Source organism: Urocitellus parryii, chromosome 7, assembly GCF_045843805.1.
Source record: "Urocitellus parryii isolate mUroPar1 chromosome 7, mUroPar1.hap1, whole genome shotgun sequence".
Lineage (NCBI taxonomy): Eukaryota > Metazoa > Chordata > Mammalia > Rodentia > Sciuridae > Urocitellus > Urocitellus parryii.
This window is the reverse complement of record NC_135537.1, coordinates 150,339,339-150,360,213: the sequence shown is the minus strand read 5'-3', so window position 1 is coordinate 150,360,213 and position 20,875 is coordinate 150,339,339. Positions and strand designations below refer to the sequence as shown.

The following is a 20,875-nucleotide window of genomic DNA, read 5'->3' as shown; positions in this document are numbered from 1 at the left end:
TGCCTTAGAGCTCTTGATACTCACATAGAGTAATCATCAAAAGCATAGACTCTGAAGCCAAACACCCTTCAGTTTGGCCTGGACAAATTATTTAACCTCACTTTATCTTGTTTCCCATATCTTAGTAGGGTATTGGTAAAGAATATTTATTTATTCATTTATTTGTGTTTTCCTAGTGCTTGAAGCCAGGACCTGTGCATGTTCAGGAAGCCACTGAGCTACATCCCTACATTCATATGCCTAAGTATGTGTTTATGTATGGGTATACACTCTTGGGTATGACATTTAGAACAGATTAAAGACATGGTGAGCACTATACATGTTAATTATTATTTATCTTTACAAATAAAACTTTATATCATTCCTTAAATGCTTACCAGTTCCAGATCTTTTCTCAGGAAAGAATATTAAAATTATTTAAAATGTTGATATCTTAACTCCATAAATTTTTTGTAAATAGTTTTTTTAAAAACTTACAAAAAGAACTTTTGCCAAGAAAGAAACCCCCAATTTGTGGATTTCCAGGAAGAACAGACCAATCTGAACAATCTTTAAAAATATTAACTACTCAGCTATAGTATTCTTCATAAAATGGCTGTAGGAGGCAGTGCTACTAAGAAAAATGAATTTGGGAACATAGACACTGCTTTTTACTGTCAATTTGATTTAAATTTAATATCCTCCCACAATGGAAAATGATTTGCAATAAAGAGATTAAATGGAAGAAATAGGAAAATGGAAACAAGATGTCATTTCTTTTTACTATCCAACAGATTTACCATATGTTTTAAAATGATGTTTGGCCATCCGCAGTAAATGAAAGAAAATGTCTTTTAAAATAATGTAACACTTTAAACTATTTTTACTACCAAACTCTTCCTCCCCTGTGAGACACATTCATCTTACTGAGCAAAGGTTTATTTAAGCTCACTTACTTCTATGTTGTTTTTAGCTCATTTCCTTTTTTAAAAAGCAATTGGTGAGTTTATTTCCCAATTTAGCTGTTATAATAAAATGTAAAAGACATTTCTGTTTTGGCCTCTAGTGTAGCATTATCTAAAGTGACGAAACTCACAGCAAAATATAGGACAGTATAAAATTAGAAACGGCTGGTGTTTCTTTAGCAGCAGTTGCTGCACTTGCAGTTGTTTTTTTTCTTTTGCTACCAGCATGAATCTGAAGGTCACCTCTGTGTACCAGGAAGCAACCCCCAAGTGTGTTTTTTAACTAACACTTTATTATTCACATAGCATAAAATTCATCATTTAAAGTATGCAATTCAGTGGATTTAGTATGTTCACAGAGTTGTGTAATCATCATCATTACAAATTGAGAACATTTTCTTCACTTCAAAAAAGAAACTCTGAATCCATTAGCAGTCATTCTCCATTGCCCATTGCCCCAGGCACTGGCAACCACTGACCTATTTTCCATAGATTTGTATATTCTGGATCTTTTGTACAAATGGAATCATAAATATTTGGCCTTTTTGTGACTGGCTTCTTTCACTTTGCATATGTTTTTGAGTTTATCCCTGTTGAATCATATATCAGTAGTTTTCTTGCCAAATAATGTTCCATTGTATGGATATTTCATTTTGTTTATTCATTCATCAGATGGTGGACATTTGGATTGTTTCTTGCTTGTTGATTGTTATGAACAATAACATTTGTATACAAGTCTTTGGATGGACATGTTTTCATTTCTCTTGAGTACATACCTAGGAATGGAATTACTGCTGATGTTGAACATGTTTTCATGTGCCTATTGTTCTTTTGTATATCTATGGAGACATCTCTTTTTTTTTCTTTCTTTTCTTTTTTTTTAAATTTTATTGGTATAGGGATTGAAACCAGGAGTGCTTTACCACTGAGCCACATCCCCAGCCCTTTTTATTTTTGAGACAGGGCTCACTAAATTGCTTAGGGCCTCACCGAATTGTTGAGACTGGCTTTGAACTTGTGATCCTTTTGCCTCAGCCTTAGGATTATAGGAATATGCCACCATGCCTGGCCTATAGGTTATCTTTTCTTTTTTCTTTTTCAGTACTGGAGATTGAACCCCTTTTCACTTTTTTTTCTTTTAATTTTTTAAATTGTAGATGGACACAATGTCTTTATTTTATTTATTTATTTTTATGTGGTGCTGAGGATTGAAGCCAGGACCTCACATGTGTGAGGCAAGCACTCTACCTCAGCCCCCCTTTTCACCTTTTTTTTTTTTCATTTTTAATTTTAATTAGTTATACATGACAGCAGAATGCACTTTGATACATCATACATATATAATGGTATATAATGGAGTATAATTTCTCCTCCTTCTGGTCATGCATGAGGTAGAATCCCTTTGGTCATATAGTTATATATGTACAAAGGGTAATAATGTCTGTTTTATTCTACTATCCTTCTTAACCTTCTTTTCACTTTCTTGATGGTATTTCTTTCTTTTTTTTCTTTTTATCCTGAGCAATATCTTACTATTTGTCTAGGATGGCCTTGAACTCCTGGTCTCAATCAATCCTCCTGCCTGAGTAACTGCAATTACTGGCAAATGCCACCTCTTGATGGTGTTTTCTCCCCCCCTCCTTTTTTTCTTTCTTTCTTTTTTTTTTTTTTTTTTTTTTGGAGGGGTGTTTAGGGATGCTTAACCACTGAGCCACATCCCCAACCTTTTTTATTTTGAGACAGGGTCTCACTAAATTGTCAAGGGCTGGCTTTGAACAGCATTCCTCCTGCTCCGGCCTCCTGAGCTGCTGAGATTTCAGGCATGCACCACTATACCTGCATGAGTTAATTTTTACATATAGTGTAATGTCAGAGCCCAGATAAATTCTATAGCAATCCAATTGTCCTAATACTATTTATTGAAAGTCTTTCTCTTTCCCATTGGATTTTTTGGCAACTTTGTCAAAAATCAGTCAACCATAAACATAAGCATTTATTTCAGGGCTCTAATTCTATTCCATTGATCTATATGTATGTTCTTATTCCAGTGCCATGCTATTTTAATTACTGTAGCTTTGTAATATGTTTTGAAATTGAGAATATCTTTCAACTATGTTCCTCCTTTTCAAGATTGTTTTGGCAGCTGGACACAGTTGTGCACACCTATATATATAATCCCAGTGGCTCAGGAGGCTGAGGAGGATGATGGAGTATAAGATTTATATACTGAAAACTACAAAAGACTACTGAAAGAAATTAAAGAAGACCTAAATAAATGGAAAGACAGTCCATGTTAAAGACCCAGAAGACTTAATATTTCTGCCTCAGGAAAAGCAGGGTGGTAAGCAACTCAGTGAGACCTTGTCTCTAAATAAAATGCAAAATAGAGCAGGGGTTGGGGATGTGGCTTAGTGATAAGTGCTCCTGAGTTAAATCCCCAGTACACCACCCCCCCCCCCAAAAAAAAAAGAAAAAAAGATTCTTTGGGCCATTTTGAGTCCCTTGCATTTTTTTTCACTTGTTTTCTGCCTACAGGTTTTAATTGAGCATTTTATATGAATCCATTTCTCTCTTTTTTCTTATTATACCAGTACAGGTTGTACTTATTTTTTAAAAAATTTCAGTGATTGCCCTAGATTCCCTTGTATCTTTATGTGAATTTTATAGGGGCAATTTAACAGTTTCTTCAAGAAACAGTACTGGGATTTTGATAGGCTTGCTTTGAAGCTGAAAATCAATTTGAGGCTGGAATAGCATGTTAAGAATATTAAGTTGGGGCTGGGGATGTGGCTCAAGCGGTAGCGCACTTGCCTGGCATGCATGCAGCCCGGGTTCAATCCTCAGCACCACATACAAACAAAGATGTTGTGTCCACCGAAAACTAAAAAAATAAATACTAAAAATTCTCTCTCTCTCTCTCTCTCTCAAAAAAAATATTAAGTCTTCTGGCTCTTTTACATGGACTGTCTTTCCATTTATTTAGGTCTCCTTTAATTTCTTTCAGTAGTCTTTTGTAGTTTTCAGTATATAAATCTTCTACTTCTTTCATTATATTTAGTTCTTTTGATGCTATTATACATGGAACTATTTTCTTGATTTTATTGTTGGATTATTCATTGCCAGTGTATTGAAATTCTCTCTCAATTTCTCTCTCTCTCTCTCTCTCTCTCTCTTTCTCTCTCTCTCTCTCTCTCTTTCTCTCTCTTGTCTGTCTCTTTGGCAGTGCTTTGGGTTGAGCCCAGGACCTCACATCTTAGGCAAATGTTCTGCCACTGTGGTTTTTACTTACTGATCTTGTATCCTGCAACTGTGCCACACTGGTTTATGAATTCTAGTATAAATATTTTTAAGGATTTATTAGGATTTTATATATCAGTTCATATATGCGAATAAATAATTTTACTTTCACCATTGATTTTTTTATACCAGGGATTGAACCCAGAGGTGCCAGATTGCTGAGATTGTCGTTAAACTTGCCATCCTCCTGCCTCAGCTCTAGAGCCACTGGGATTACAGGGATACAGGGGTGTGTCACTGAACCTGGCTCACCTATGATCTTTTCTTTTTTTAAAGAGAGAGAGAGAGAGAATTTTAATATTTATTTTTTAGTTATTGGTAGACACAACATCTTTGTTTATATGTGGTGCTGAGGATCGAACCCGGGCCACAGGCATGCCAGGCAAGTGCGCTACCCCTTGAACCACATGCCCAGCCCCAATCTTTTTTTTTAAATACCTTTATTTTATTTATTTATTTTCATGTGGTGCTAAGGATTGAACGCAGGGCCTCGGACTCGCTAGGCGGGCGCTCTACCGCTGAGCCACAACCCCAGCCCCTCACCTATGATCTTAAAGGCTGTTTCATACTCTGGAAAAATTTCAGTCTGTTCTTTAAATTTGTTGAAACTGTAATGTGAAAGGTTTTGGGTGAACATACTAGTAATATTGTTTTGGAATCAATTACTCCTGTAAAATCGGAATAAAATTTGGTGAAATATTTCTATTGTCATGTTGCTAAAGGAAGAGTTGATTTGATAAATTCTTAGGACAATGAAAGGATCTATTGAAAGGATACTGGGGAACTCACAAAATTATCAGGAGAGCTAGAGAATCAGGCTTGGAAAACATGCAACAATTAAGTGGGGCCAGGCTGTAGAAGACATAGCTGAGGTTATGCCACCTAACAACCTGGTGAGGGCTTGCAACCTCAGCATCTGGACACTTACTGCCAACATCAAAACAATTCCAACTTTCCTTGAGTCATTGTGAATATCATTCAACATTTCATATTCCTTGTGACATAATCTGGTCAAACCTAGATCAGATTCCTGTACATTTGTGGCAGGGCCTGAAAGGAATGGTGGAGTATCTAGTCTTATAGATTTTCTTTTTCTTTTTCTTTTTTTTAAAGAGAGAGTGAGAGAGAGGGGGACAGAGAGAGAGAGAGAGAATTTTAACATTTATTTGTTTTTTCTTAGTTCTCGGCGGACACAACATCTTTGTTTGTATGTGGTGCTGAGGATCGAACCCGGGCCGCACACACGCTAGGCGAGCGCGCTACCGCTTGAGCCACATCCCCAGCCCCAGTCTTATAGGTTTTCATAATAGAAAGCTGGTGTAAGGGGGGTCCGGCGGAGCGTCGGAGGGAGAGACCACACAAGAGACTTACTCCATGCAATTGGCAAAAGGGGATTTATTGGGGATCCATTCCAGCGCGCTGGGGCTCCGTGCTTACTCAAGAAGGGAGAGCATCCCAGAGCCCAGAGCAAAGGTCAAACAGAGCTTAAGTACACTTTTTGGAGAGGGCGGTGGGCTTTGCATACATCAGAACAAATCATCATGAGGCACGGGAAAATTGAACAACAACTCTGAGACGTGATTGGCACATTCATTGGCGGGAACAGGTCGGGCAGGGGTGATTGGTCATTCGTAAGCGGGTTACACATTCAAACTGATTGGTTCGGGCCCTGTGACGAACTGCACAGGGCCCTAGGCTAAATGGCCAGTAGGGCGTTGTTTTAACTATCTCAGGAATCTGGGTGTAACAGAGGAACTTAATAATACCTTATCTTTTACATTCAAGCTTTCCAGCTTAGAAACTTTACCCTTTCACTGTGACCTATGTCATGTGGCATACAACCTGATTCTAGGGATCTGTGAGTATTAAATTTTTTTTGCATGACAATTGTATTCTTGTCTGCTTGTTTTACCATGCTGAATTAAAACTAGTCCCTTGTACATTTTAAATACTTTTATATAGCTGGGTGCATTGGTGCATGCCTATAATCCCAGCCTCTCAGGAGGCTGAGGCAGGAGGATGGCGATTTCAATGCCAGCTTCAGCAACTTAGTGAGATCCTAAGCAACTTCACAAGACCTGGTCTTAAAACAAAAATAAAAATACTCAGTGGTAAAGCACCCCTGAGGTCAGTCCCTAGCACTAAAACAACAACAAAACACTCCTATGTAGATGAATGTGCTGAATCCCTTATCTATGTAAAGAGTGAAAATAGCCTTGTATTTTATATAATGAAAAATTGCTCATATTCAGGAGGCACCTATCTGAGATAAAGCCCAATAGTGGGGGTGGAAATATTTTCATAAATTTTTTTTAGTGGACTAGATTTGGACTGATTTGACCTAATTTAATGAGGGCATGAAATTTTGAAAATATTTTTAACTGAAAATTGAACCCAGGAACTCTCAACCACTGAGCCACATTCCTAGACCTTTTATTTCTGAGATAAGGTCTTGCTAAACTGCTGAGGCTGGCCTTGAAATTGTGATCCTACTGCATCAGCCACCTCATATCATTGGAATTACAGGCGTGGGCTTCCACATCAGTTAACTGTTGGTATTTTGTGTATATCAGCAATATCTGAGGTGTCTCCTAGCTCAGCTGAAGGTCAACTAAACTTGGAAGCACTCTTAACTAAATATTTTTATTTATCACATTTCTTTTTTTTTTAAGAAATTTTTTTTTGTTTTTAGTTGTAGACGGACACAACACCTTCATTCTATTTATTTCATTTTTTTTGGTGCTGGGGATTGAACTCAGGGGCATATGACTACTGAGTCACATCCCCAGCCCTATTTTGTATTTTATTTAGAGACAGGGTCTCACTAAGTTGTTTAGCGCCTCACTTTTGCTGAGGCTGGCTTTGAACTCGCAATTCTCCTGCCTCAGTCTCCCAAGACACTAGGATTACAGGCATGTGCCACCATGCCTGGCTTCTTCTTTATATTTTAATCTGTTAAAATATTTTCTAGGCTGAAGGAAAGTGGTTATTAAAGTCTGATAATTTTCCGTACTGGGTCCTTAAAGCAGGTACCCAGAGTGAGGCTTTTCTACCTAGAGACTAAAATAAGTCTGCTTTCCAACACTGGACTGATCTCAAAGAGGAAATAATCACTCTAGAGAAATTAGAATCCAAACCATGTCTGGGGGAATGGTCGAGTTTTATTATTCCAATGATGGGAACTCTGAGCCAACAAACTAATGAAAAAAAAAAAAGTCCAAATCTGGTGAAACCTTTTTTTCACTGAAGGGAAAGAAAGAAAGGGGGTGGGGGTGGGAGAGGAGAAAAAGGGAAGGGAGAAGAGAGGGAAAAGAGATGGCTCCATTTTAACTAACTGTAGGGCCAGTTGCAAACATGTCCCCAGAGGCTGAGGCAGGAAGATCCCATATTTGAGAGATCAAATACCAGATCCTGTTTCAAAATAAAATAAAAATGGCTGGAGATGTTGCTCAGAGGTAAGTGCCCCTGGATTTAGTCCTCAGCAACACCAAAAATTATGAGAAAAGAAAGGAGAAAGGAAAGGAGAGGAGGAGAGGAAGGAAAGAAAAGAGAAAGAAAGAACCAACAAACCTCTGTAGAAGGGATATTGAATCTTCTCAGTTTAGTCACATTACTAATTCAGCACTTAACATGTTACCTAAATGATTACATAATATTTCCTCTCCTGCTATTTACCTTTTGTATCCTTTGTCTATTTTTCTATTGCTTGCTTCCCTTGTACTACTCTTCTTCCTTCTCCCTCACCTCTCCACCCTCCTCCCATATTGGATATTGAACCCAGGGTACTCTACTACTGAGCCACATCCCCAGCCTTTCTTGTTTTATTTTGAGACAGAGTCTCACTAAATTGCTGAGACTGATGGAATTTACAAGCCTGCTATCTCAGCCTCCCAGAGTGGCTGGGATTATAGGTGTGTGCCACCATGTCTGGCTACCATCCAGATTTTTATTTTTATTTATTTATTTATTTTTATTATTTTTTTTAATATTTATTTTTTAGTTCTCGGCGGACACAACATCTTTGTTGGTATGTGGTGCTGAGGATCGAACCCGGGCCGCACGCATGCCAGGAGAGCACGCTACCGCTTAAGCCACATCCCCAGCCCCCATCCAGATTTTTAAAAATCAAGGAATTCTGATTGGAATTGCATAAACCTGTTAATTTAGGAGGAATTGCCATTCTTATATTAATTATTCCAATTTAAGAACATAATATGTCATAACTATATGTATATAGTTATAGTTATAATTGGACACAATACCTTTATTTTATTTATTTATTTATATGTGGTGCTGAGGATTGAACCCAGCACCTCACATGTGCTAGGCAAGCACTCTACTGCTGAGCCATAACCCCAGCCCCTCTTTTCTCTTTTTTAAAGGTATTATTTTATGTTTTTTAGTCTCTTCTACAGACAAAAAAATATTTCTTCTTATCTTCTGAGTTTGGTAATGCATACTTTAAAAAGCCTTTTATTTTGGTAGTGGAGATTGAACCCAGGGAGGCTTAACCATTGAGCCACATCCTCAGCCCCTTTTTAAAAAATTTTTTTTTTAATTTTGAGACAGGGCCTTGCTAGGTTGCTGAGGCTGGCTTTAAAATTGCAATCCTCCAACCTCAGCCTCCTGAGTTGCTGGGATTTCAGGTGCACCTGGCTAAAGGCTTTTGATTTTGTTTTTTAGTGTGTTTTAGTCTCTTTCCTGTAGACAAAAAAAAAAAAAAAATTTCTTCATAACTTCTGAATTTGGTAATACGTGCTTAAAAAGGCCTTTTGTTGTTGTTGTTGTTTTTACTGCAATATCACAGAAATATTCATCCACGTTTCCCTTTAGAACTTTCATGGTCTCTTATTTTATCTTTAATTTTTGACATATATGGAGTTTATTTTGGCCTAAAGTAATTATTTACCTTTCTTTTTAAAAGAGATATAATGAATTATCTCATTACATTTATTGAATAAGCCATCTCTCTCCCACTGACCTGAAATGCTAGGTGTTGTGGTGGTGGTGTTGTTTTGTTTTTGTAGCTTTGGGATCGAACCCAGGACCTCACATAAGCAAGTTCTCTATAGCTGACCTATATCCCCAACCCTGGAATCCTAGTTTTTATCATATACTAAATTAAGCATATGTTTGGGTCCTGTTTGGATTTTTACTTTTCTGTTTTTAAACTAATACAGCAAACATTTAGTCTCCTTAGAGTGATAGGTGATTTCATCAAGATGTATAACTTCCAATTCCCTACGAATTCAGTATTTTTTCTTCTATTCTGAGATAAGGAAAATGAACCTGGAAAAACTCTGATTATTTCCCACATGTTTGGATATGACAGAAAAGCATCTTGAACTTTCTTGTTATTTTTTTTACATTATGGAAAGAATAAACATTAGAAGATTCAGATGAGGTTCTGAAGTATTATTATGGTGTTAATTCAGAGAACAAAGAATGCCTAGGTCCCCTGCTCCCTTGGACATTCAGATTGAGGCAGCTACGTGGAGCTCTATTCAGGGAATGAAAATTCATTCACTCCCACTACAGAACTCTGTTTTATTAAACTTTTTCTCTCTTCCCCCTGAAACTAACACGAAACAATCTATAGAGGAGACCTTTAAGAGGTAGAAAAGAAATGATATCGCTCTTAAGAGGAGTCAACAGGCCTGGGAAAGCCTTTTTTGATTGGTAACCTTGAGGAAACAGAGCAGAAATGTTCCTTCCTCTTTAATCTGAGATCTGATATAATATTGCTCCAGAGATTAATTTTGATGTGAAGTAGTTGGTGGTTGTAATTAGCCATTGTCCCCTTAGTCTTCCTGTGTTCTCAGCCCAAGAATTTTCACAAACTCTGGGTCCTTAGAATTTTTCTCATTAGAAACCTCAAGAAAAACTGGGGATGTAGAACAGTGGTAGGGCACTTGCCTAGCAAGCACAGGGCCTGAGTTCTTGATCCCCAGTACCAGGAAAAAAAAAGTGGGAGGATTTCTAATCAATTTTCCTTAGGATCACAGAACCACTTATATCATCTCTTATACTGCTTTCTTTTGAATATCAAGGGTTGCTGGTATCTGGTTTCAGGAAATTTTAGAAGGTGAAAATTCTGGCTTCTGCCAGAGGAGTCATTGCTTCATTCTAGCTAGTCCAGTATAGCCAGTCTGACCTCTTGGTTTAACTGCTACCATCTCCTACCAGCCCATGCCATGTCTTGCTAAAAGAAAGAGTAAGAGGTGATAAAGAATAGTTTAGATCAATCTTCTTAGATTGACATAATCCTATCATCCTACTTTCTCTCCTGTCATGGAAAATTTGAAGAAAAATTAAATAAAAAATCAGAAGAACCTCACATTCAGGAATTTTCCACATGCAAAATAATCCTTAAGATAAGTGCTCAGAGTCACCAAGGTTTCTCTTGTAAACATTTTAATAACACCTCACTCTTTAAAATATGCTTATATGTTATGTTATTAAGTCTTTACAGCAGATATTAGGCAAGGCCATTCTTACAATGTCATTCTACAGGAGGAAAAGAACTACATTTTTGCTTTAGTGTCTGTGGAAACTATAGTTTGACATTTCAATCCTGGAACATAGTGGATGCTTAATAAATATTTATTAAATTGATTTCATTTAAAATATGAATGGATTTTTGAGATTTTGATTTTTTTGGTGTGTTTTTAAAAAAACTGATTCCTGGGCTGGGACTGTAGCTCAGCCAGAGAGCACTTGCCTCACACATGTGAGGCACTGGGTTTGATCCTTAGCACTGCATAAAAATAAAAAAATAAAGTGTTCTGTTAAAAACAAAAAACAAAAACCTGAGATTTTGTTTTGGTGCCCTCCAATGTTGTCTTTTTGATTAGGACAAAAATTTTTTTTCAGTGATTTACATAAGTAAATTTTTAATATTGGGGCTGGGGTCATAGAGTGCTTGCCTAGCATGTGTGAAGCAATGGGTTCAATCCTCAGCACCACATAAAAATAAATAAAACAAAGGTATTTAAAAAATGTATTATCTATCCCTAAAAATATGATGTCAAGCTATCACATAAAAATGATTTACTGCCTGTATGTTTTCTTTTAGGCCCGATAATAAAGTAATATTATAATGAAAAATTTATCTTGGAAGTCTAAAGAAAAAGACACTTTAAGTCATTTAATTAAAATTTAAACCAAAGCAACAGGAGTAACTGCATTGTTTTAGAATAACAGTTGGCATGGAGGAAGTTTGATAGGGAACTTTAGTAAAATTAGCCACACTCTAGCATTTACTGAGTGATACTTAGCTATCATAAATGCAAAAATACATTATTAATTGTATTGCTGTCACTACTTTCTCAATATCTAAAACATTACAACAAAGACACACATGAGGGCGCTCTAATCAGTCAGAAACTGGGCATGCATGAACATTTGCTGCTAGGAATTAGATTTATAACAAGTCCAAACTTAAATTTTTAAGAAGTCCATAATTTTACAGATGAATAAATAAAGGTCCAAAGAGATTATGACTCCACATTGACCTAATCTTTAGAGTAAATAATAAATTGAGCAATTTGTAAAATATTGGACAGCAATTCCTTGTCAGTGAAGAAATGCTATAGAATTTTGACTCTCATTCTGGCCACTCTTTAAAATTGTTACCACAGCATGACATAATTTATTTCCAATCTTAAATGGGTTTGGTGATAGCATTTATAAGATGGAGGGAGAGAGCGGGGAATGCCTCTCAGTGGTTGCCTGGCACATACGTGGCCCTGGGTCTGATCCCCAGCATTTGAAAAAAGGGAAAAAAAGCATTAAGAAATAATTACAATCTATCAACAACTAAAAAAAAAAATTAAAGAAAAATGTTAATTATGCTTCATTTATACCAAAAACTGATTCTCAATTGATTTCTTTGGGTATGATCTTTAATCTTTACTCCATTTCTGATATCTTCAGTTTATTCTTTGACTTTCATATAAATATAAAGCTACTGGGCTACCTGTAGATTTTCCAGAGGAGGCCCATAAAGACCCACAAAGATTTTATTAAAGAGAAGCTACAGTAAGCATTTAGAATGCAGAATTTAAAAAAAAAAAAAACAGCTCATACACAGCAATCTTTGTTTTACAGGCAAATTTTCTTCAATTTAAAGTACCATATTCATAGGAAGATTTACTTTATTACATCAATATACACTTATCAGATACACATTTCTACTTTTTCAAAAGAGTTTTTTTCTTCTTAGGAAAGATAAACTTTTATTTTCAAAAAGAAGAAAAAGTAAATAATGAAACAAAATGCAAAACTGTGAATGAAAAGTATCTTTCCTTTGAGGGGCTAGGTGATAGGAATCTTGGTGTCCTGCTTTGTTTTTATTAATGACTTATGTGTGTATATGTTTCAGTTCAAGACATGGGCATACATCTGATTGCCTAAATATATCTGTATTTTACGAGTCAAAGATTTCCTGTCCTAAAAGCAATTGACAATTCTGTAATAAAAAGCACAGGATTTAAAAATCAAGACTGCAAAAAAAAATAAAAATCAAGAATGCAAAATGATAGGTTATATTACAAACACTAAAAGTTGTGTCTTTGTTTTATTTATATTTACCCAAATATACCAGACAAGTAAAAAATTTAGCAGTATGCATATGATCCAGCCCCTGCCCACCACTCTATTGTCTTTTTTTTTTTTTTCTTGAGATGGTATTACTATGTTGGCCTTGAACTCCTGGGCTCAAGTGATCCTCCTGCCTCCACCTTCCAATTAGATGGGACTTGTCCTCACTTCTTATTACTTACTCTACTGAGTCATCCACTTCTTTTACTTACTCTACTGAGTCATCCACTTCTTTTACTTACTCTACTGAGTCATCCTATGTTGGTCACACTGGTCTTTCTGCACAGCCAACATGAAAAGCTTCTGTCTGGAACAACAGGATAGTACTTCTGTTTTCTTTGCTTGCAACATTCTTATTAGTATGTTTGTTTGTTTGTTTCTTTCTTTCTTTCTTTTTTTGATCATTCAAATGACAGCTCTAATATAGCAGGGGGCTTGTCTATCTAGTTTAGTAAGTGTCTCACCAGAAAGCAGATGGTATGCTCAGAATAATTCCAGGATATTTCATACAAATGGAATCTTGGATGATGTGATGTTGTCTATTGTGATTGGTTTCTTTCTCTTAGCATTAAGTTTTCAAGTTTCATTCTTACTGTAGAATATATCACTGCTTTGTTCTTATTTATTTGAGACAGGGTCTTGCTCTGTTGGTCAAGCTAGTCTTGAACTTTTGGGTTCAAATGATCCTTCTGCATCAGCCTCCCAAGTAGACATGTGTCACCAGGCTCAGCTTATTTATTATTATTATTATTATTATTATTATTATTTTATTTTTGGTCCTGGGGATTGAATCCAGGGTCTCATGCATACTAAAACATGCACTATACCACTAGCTACACTCCAACCAACCCTTGTGTTTTTTTAAAACTATGTCCACAGATAGAAGCCACTTCATATATAGATAGGAAAAAACCCTACAGAAATATATAAGATATTATTGGTAACCATAATCTTTGGGGAAATAATTTTATGGGGAAGGGCTGGGGATGTGGCTCAAGAGGTAGCGTGCTCGCCTGGCATGCGTGCGGCCCGGGTTCAATCCTCAGCACCACATACAAACAGGGATGTTGTGTCCGCTGAAAACTAAAAAATAAATATTAAAAAATTCTCTCTCTCTCTCTCTCTCTCTCTCTCTCTCCACTCTCTCTTTAAAAAATATTTTATGGGGAAATTGAATTTTTTTACAATGAGCAAGGTTTTCTTTAGTTAGAAGCAAAAGGTAAATATATGAGGGTTTGTTGTGAAATAAAAATCACTTTTAATTCCACCCAATGCTTTTAAAATAATTTTTGTGGGTTTTTTTTAGTTCACCCAATGTTTTTAAATGAAAACTTCCTCATTGATAGTATTAAAACAACCAGCTGCTTTTATTTTTGAAAGCATTAACTAAACAGAAGTTTCATTAAAGATATCTGCTCAAGTATGGTAGCACTTGGGATTGTTTTGCATTGACTTGGTTGAGTGGCCCAAATCCTAGTTTTGTGACTTTGAGCAAGTTAGTTCACCTACATATGCCTCAGTTTGCTCATATATAAAGTGAAGAAATAATACCCTCCTTCATGGGGTTACTATGAAAATTAAGGAAATACTTATAGTGTTTGTAGCAAAACACCTGGAATAATAAATGGTAACTCATAGTAATTCACTATTATTGAATTTTCTTTTCTGCAGAATTGTGAAACTATCAGAAACAAAAAACAGCTATTAATTTTCTCAAAGTCTATACTGAATTCAATCTGATGTAAGTCTAATTGTAATCATGGTAAACTTGAAGGTATTGTGAAAGGTTTTTTTTTTATTCGTTTTTTTTTTTTTTTTAAATCTGAAGTTATGCCAGGTATGGTGGTGCATGCCTATAATTCCAGCAGCTTGGGAGGATCACAAGTTCAAGGCCAGCCTCAGCAAATTAGTGAGGCCCTAAGCAACTTAGGGAGAACTTGCCTCAAAATAAAAAAATAAAATAAAATAAAATAAAAGGGGTGGCTCACGCCTATAATTCCAGCAGCTTGGGTCGCTGAGGCAGGAAGATTGCAGGTTCAAAGCCAGTCTTAGCCACTTAAAGAGGCTGTAAGCAGCCTAGTGAGATGTTGTCTAAAAAATAAAAAATAAAAAGAGCAGGCTGTGGTGGCACATTCCTGTAATCCTAGTGGCTCAGGAGGCTGAGGCAGGAGGATCACAAATTCAAGGCCAGCCTCAGCACAAGTGGGCACTAGGCAACTCAGTGAGACACTGTCTCTAAATAAAATACAAAATAGGGCTGTGGATGTGACTCAGTGGCCAAGTGTCCCTGAGTTCAATCCCCAGTACCCCCCAGCCCAAATTTTAAAATTAAAAGGGCTGGTAATATGGCTCAGTACTTGAACGCCCTTGATTTCAATCCCTGGCACCAAAAACCAAAAAATAAACAAACAAATAAAAGGGCCGGGGATGTGGTTCAGTGGTAATATAACCCTGGGTTGAATCCTCAGTACCCCTCCCCCAAACACACACACACACACACACACACACACACACGAAGTTATGAAGGGAGTTCAAGGAAGTGATAGAATGGAACACACACACGCACACACATATTTTTCTCTGTACCACAGATCAAACCCAGGGCCTCATGCATAGTAGGCAAGTGCTCTACTACTAAGCTACATCCCTGAAACATATATTTAAGTGGTGGAACAATATTCCCTTCTACCTTTTTTTCCTCCGTTCCTCTCAGGTCATCACCATTCTCTGCCTCAAGCAAAGGGTGATACAGGTGGAAAGCTTTTGAAGTATACAAACCTGGGCTCCCCTCCACACCAGTACTGAGGGTCAAACCCTTTTGCATGCTAGGCAAGCATTCTACCACTGAGCTACATTCCCAGCCCAAGCCTGGGCTTTTGATTTTCAAAAACTTAAGTCCAGAAGATTCATGGAATAGAGTTCATGCCATGAACATATACAGAAGGCTGGATGAAGAGCCAGTCTACCTACTGTACTCTGGGCTAATAGTGTTTAAGGGTTGGCAAGAAAAGGGTACACATGAATGTATGTATGGGTATCCAGAGGCTGCCTGCTCCCTGTAGGCTAAATGGCCAGCAGACCTGAAGAGGCTTGTAGCCAGGACCAGGAAGGTGCCAGCATACCCAGCAAATCACAGGCAAGAAGGACAGTGTCTCAGCACATGTTGGTTTAAATAAATGGCAATAAATGGCCAGCATCATATTTGCCTCTGAAACTGAGGAAAGGCAGGGTGAGCATTTTACATTCACTGTTATCATCTGTGCCATCAGGTAAAATATAGGCTTAAAATATAAATTAAGTGCAATGACATAAAAATTAATTTTTTATACTGCTGAGTTAAGGCTTTAAATCCATAAAGATATAAATATGTTCCAAATGCCTTAAGGATCAGGATGTTTTGAATGTCATGTCCTTTCTGTATTAGAAAAACTGTAGGCTGCCTTCCTAACATCATGACTAGAAAAAAGATGTCTTTAGGGCTGGGAAATAACTCAGTGGTAGAGCACTTACCTAGCATGTGTGAAGCCCTGGGTTTGATCCCCAGCATCTGGAGGGTGGAGGGCGGGGGAAAGAAAGAAAAAGATGCCATTGTCCATAAGGCTGAGCACAAGGGGTAGATGTTTTAACCGTACATCTATAGAAATAGTACTTTGATTTATACCCAACAAAGTATTTACTTCTATTCACTAAAAGTCATGCTCTAGAATGTAGCAATACTGTTTATAATGGATAAAATGTAGAAGCTATGCTCACCAACAGAGGAAAGGATAAACTGTAGAACATTTCAATAATGGAATGGCATATGGCAAAGAGCAGGAATAGACCACAGCATGGCCATGTTTCATAGACCTAAACCCAGTGGAAGAGGTCATTCTCAAAATCACCAATGTATTATTCCAGTTGTATGAAGTATAAAAGCAGGCAAAAGTAATCTCTCCATCAGAAGTCAGGATTACCTTATGAGAGTGGCTAGTGACTGCAGACAAATGGGAGGGGAGCTTCTGGAAAGCCAGTAACAGTCTGTGTCTTGATTATACGGGTGTGTTCACTTTGTGAAAATCAATTGAGTTATGACATATGTGCCTTTAAAAATACTGCGGCTATTATGCATGCTTTCTTCCTTATGCGAATCAACTGCACAGTTTCCAGTTTTTCATTTGTCAAAACCAGAAAGATATGTCAGAAATAAAAGGTAGGCCCTGAAAATGTGATTAGAATTAAAATGTCTTGCTCTTCATTGTAGTGATAATTTCCTTTTACTTAAAAGATAATAGAGTGGTAAAACATTAGAGCAATTTTGGAAATATTCTGTAATTTGGAAGAAAATTACATTTCAAAATACCCAGTGGTTAAGATGATTTCCACGTATAGATGCTAAATAGTCTAGACTTGCTTTATGAAGATGGGCTTCCTCGAACACTGCCATGTTAGATTTCAGCATTCCGTGCAGCAGTGAAAACTTCACACTTTAAATCTGGCTGGAGTGGAGATAGAGACTGACATGTTAGATTTAGTACAACTGTAGAATTAATGCTAAAAACTCCCATGCTGCACAGTTTTCCCATATGCTACATAAAAATGCTATATAGTTTCTCACTCAAAAGCTGCTATATTAGGGTGCTAGCTGATTTTATGCCTTCAACTTGCTTAATGTTTTCATTTATATACAATAGAGTTTTACACCACATCAGTCAAACAATCTATTGCAAAATAATTTACAGTGAAATCATAATAAATTTATACAAAGTATTGATTTAGCATTAATTTTCAAACCAAAAGCCAATGAACCATAAATCTGTAAATAAATTGGTGAAGCAAAAGACATAAATGACAAAAAAATTAGTCTCTGTGTTGTGTGTGTGCTTTTTAGATAGCTATATGGGGAAAATATATGGGAGGAGGCCTCATAAAATTTTAAATTAGTGACATAAAAATAACATAATGCACAAAGAAATAGACTTGTCTCAACAAAATTGTGAAGAAAACCACCCGAGAATCTGGTTCATAATTTTGACGTACTGGCATCACAATTCAGTTGAATGATACCCTGCAAAGGAAAGAATCTTCACACTCTTATGCTTCCAAAAAATTTTGGAGGCAAATCTATAGCACAATCTATTTAATTCTTGGAATATCATGTTTCTGTTTGTGTGCATATGTTTGAATATCTTTACTATTTTAAAAGCCCACATGGAAGACATCACCTTGGCAATGTAGTCTAAGCCCCCAGTGGGCATATGAATCCCCTGTACTTCAGGCTTTATAAGCAATTAATTGCCCAGCCTGTGTTTGATCACCTGCAGCGATGGGGACTCACTACCTTCCAATACACCATGGTCTGTTTTATTCTAGCCTTGACTGATTAGAGATTATAGCAGTGCTTGTTGTTGAGTCTCCATCTTGGTCAGAGAAAAACTTTCCTCTAAAAATATATTTACTAGATTATTTTCAGCCTAATTTCAGTGGTACCCAATGGACACAAGAGATACCAGAGGGCTGGGGTTTTGGCTCAGTGGTACAGTGTTTGCCTAGCATGTGTGAGGCACTGGATTAGATTCTCAGCACCACATATAAATAAATAAATAAAATAAAGGTCCATTGACAACTAAAAAATATTTAAAAAAAAAATAGATACCAGAGAGGAGAGAGGCTAAGTTAGTAAAGATGCCAGCACCATTGCTTGGAAAAAACAAGTCCTTCATTTTGACACTTTTAATTGATAGTTGCTGTCTTCTTTAAGTATCATTAGTGTAAAAAGAAAATCAGTTTTTCTTCTGGGAAGTTATGTCACAAGGCTGTACATTTCACCAAGTATCCTATGATATAATTGATATGGCTGCTAATGAGTCCAAGGCCATGGGAATGGGATGGATTAGACCTATTTATGTACTATAGTTCTAGGACCAGGATTAGCATCCTATCAGATAGTGCTGTGAGAGGCTGAGCTAGGTATCACAAAGGAAAACTAGGACTGTAACCAGGTCTACTGTGAATGTTGTGTAGATTGCATGGCTCAGCTCCAAAGGTCACAAATCACTTTGCAATGTATCAGGCATCCTTTGTGTACTTTACAACTTGTGCAAATGTATACAGTGACACTAGTTGTGACTTGGAGAAGGAATAATAAGGGCTTGAGAGGCAAAATACAAGTGTCCCCTATTCTAATTACCCATGTTTGCTTATCTGTTTCCAAAAGTCCTAAGAGGGTTCTTATGATCCTTACTCCTTTTTATTTCTCTGCTGTATATTTCTTGTCTCTGTAACAGTAGCTTTCAACTCTTTTTTCCCCCTTGCTATGGCACATAACAATTTTCATATAAATTTGTACTTAGGATACATGCAATCATGAAGTGTGTTCAGGAACTCTACCCCTTTATCACTCATTTAAGAAAGCACATCTTTGGACTTCTGATTATCATGGGGAGTACAGTGGTCATGGTGAAGGGTGAGTCCCCCACTTCCCCATAGCAAGACAAGTAAAGTGGAAGATGCTTAGAGGATCACTTGTAGACTGTGTTATGGAGGGGCCTGCAAGAAAGAGTGATTGGCATTTCAGTATCCTAAATAATGATATTTATTTAGTATTAATAAGCTTAAGCAGCACACCTGACCTACTGCCTGTACCTGTCTACACAAGAGAAGAGCTAATGGGAGAGAGATGTCTAGGCAGAGACAGGCTGTGGTGGAGAAGCCTGCATTGCCCTGTATCAGGACAAGGGTGCAAGCATTTCCCAAGGGTTGTAGGGAGACAGCCTGCAGAAAGCAGCTATTTATTCAAGAGAGCCACCCCCTGACTAAAGATTCCCTGATACCAAGAGTCTGTGGGATCCATTAGTGCTGTGGGAGATGGGGGCAGATGTGAAAGAAGTAAAGCCAAAACCAGACTTCCCAAAACTGGGAAAAGAGTTATGACAGCCCCACCAGGCCCTCCAAAGAAACCACACAGTAGTCTCAGGAGGGAAAGGGCAATTGGGCACCTTCCACACAGAAGATACCTATGGTGGTCATGCTGGTGAGCTGCCCAGATCACTATTTATAAAAGAACTCCTTAGCTGTGGGGAGTACAGTGAGCTGTGACAAGCCTTCTTGTACAGCTCCTCAGAATGCTTTTCTTGGGTAGTCCTCAGTCAGTGTCAGAACACAGCAGGACATGATGGCCTGGCATCTCAGCCCCAGGCAAGATTTCTGTAATGTGCAGTCTTTGCTCCACAGCTGCCCATGGGTTGGCTAAGACATTGTCAGATCTGCATCATATGCTGAGGTTCTCCCTGCTACATTTTTATTCTCTCATCCTTTATTGTTTGCAAGTATTATGCCTAAGCAAACTTCTTGACTCTTTTTTTTTAATATTTATTCTTTAGTTACAGGTGGACACAATGTCTTTATGTTACATTTATGTGGTGCTGAGGATCGAACCCAGTACCCCATGCATGCTAGGCGACCAGTACCTCACGCATGCTAGGCGAGCGCCCTACCTCTGAGCCACAACTCCAGTCCCCTTGACTCTTAACTCCATCTCAGCATCTGCTTCTTGGAGGACTTGAATTGGCAGAACATCCTTGGCCAGGTAATATTTACCAGAGAAATGAAGGCAACCTAAGTCCATACTTGAGTAGATAAAGGTAACTACCAATCCTCTTCTTTCACCTCTCAGTAGAGATCAGCAACTATACAAAGCCTAGAAGAGAGAGGGGAGAACTTGAAATTGGTAATGAAATAGATTTATTCTAAGGAGAGTAGAGAGCAGTTTTTGAATTACAAATTCCAAAGGTATAAAAAGGACACAATTTCCAGAGGGCAAGAAAAAATACATAGTCAAGTAATATAGTTCAAACATACTGGGTGGGGTTGAGCAATAAAGGATTTATGGTCATAAGTGAATAAATGAATTGAACAACTAGAGATTTCTTGGCTCTTTAGTTTTAATCACACCCTAACATTACAAAAAACTTATTTCAAATCAACAGCCAATAAAATGCTTAATGCTAAAATACTGAAAACATTTCATTAAAATCAGGAGTGCAACAAAATGT

General features: G+C 37.3%; 1 protein-coding gene and 1 long non-coding RNA gene across 3 annotated transcripts in view; both read left to right on the top strand.

The window, feature by feature from the left end:
* The window catches only part of Rps6kb1 (ribosomal protein S6 kinase B1), a 108,998-nt gene that overhangs the window by 76,769 nt on the left and 11,354 nt on the right, over nucleotides 1-20,875 (top strand). The gene's annotated exons all lie outside the window — the stretch shown is intronic.
* Nucleotides 13,136-20,403, top strand: LOC144255864 (uncharacterized). The gene is made up of 3 exons (XR_013343967.1): nucleotides 13,136-13,201; nucleotides 14,514-14,583; nucleotides 20,204-20,403. It is a non-coding gene; the product is annotated as an uncharacterized LOC144255864 (long non-coding RNA).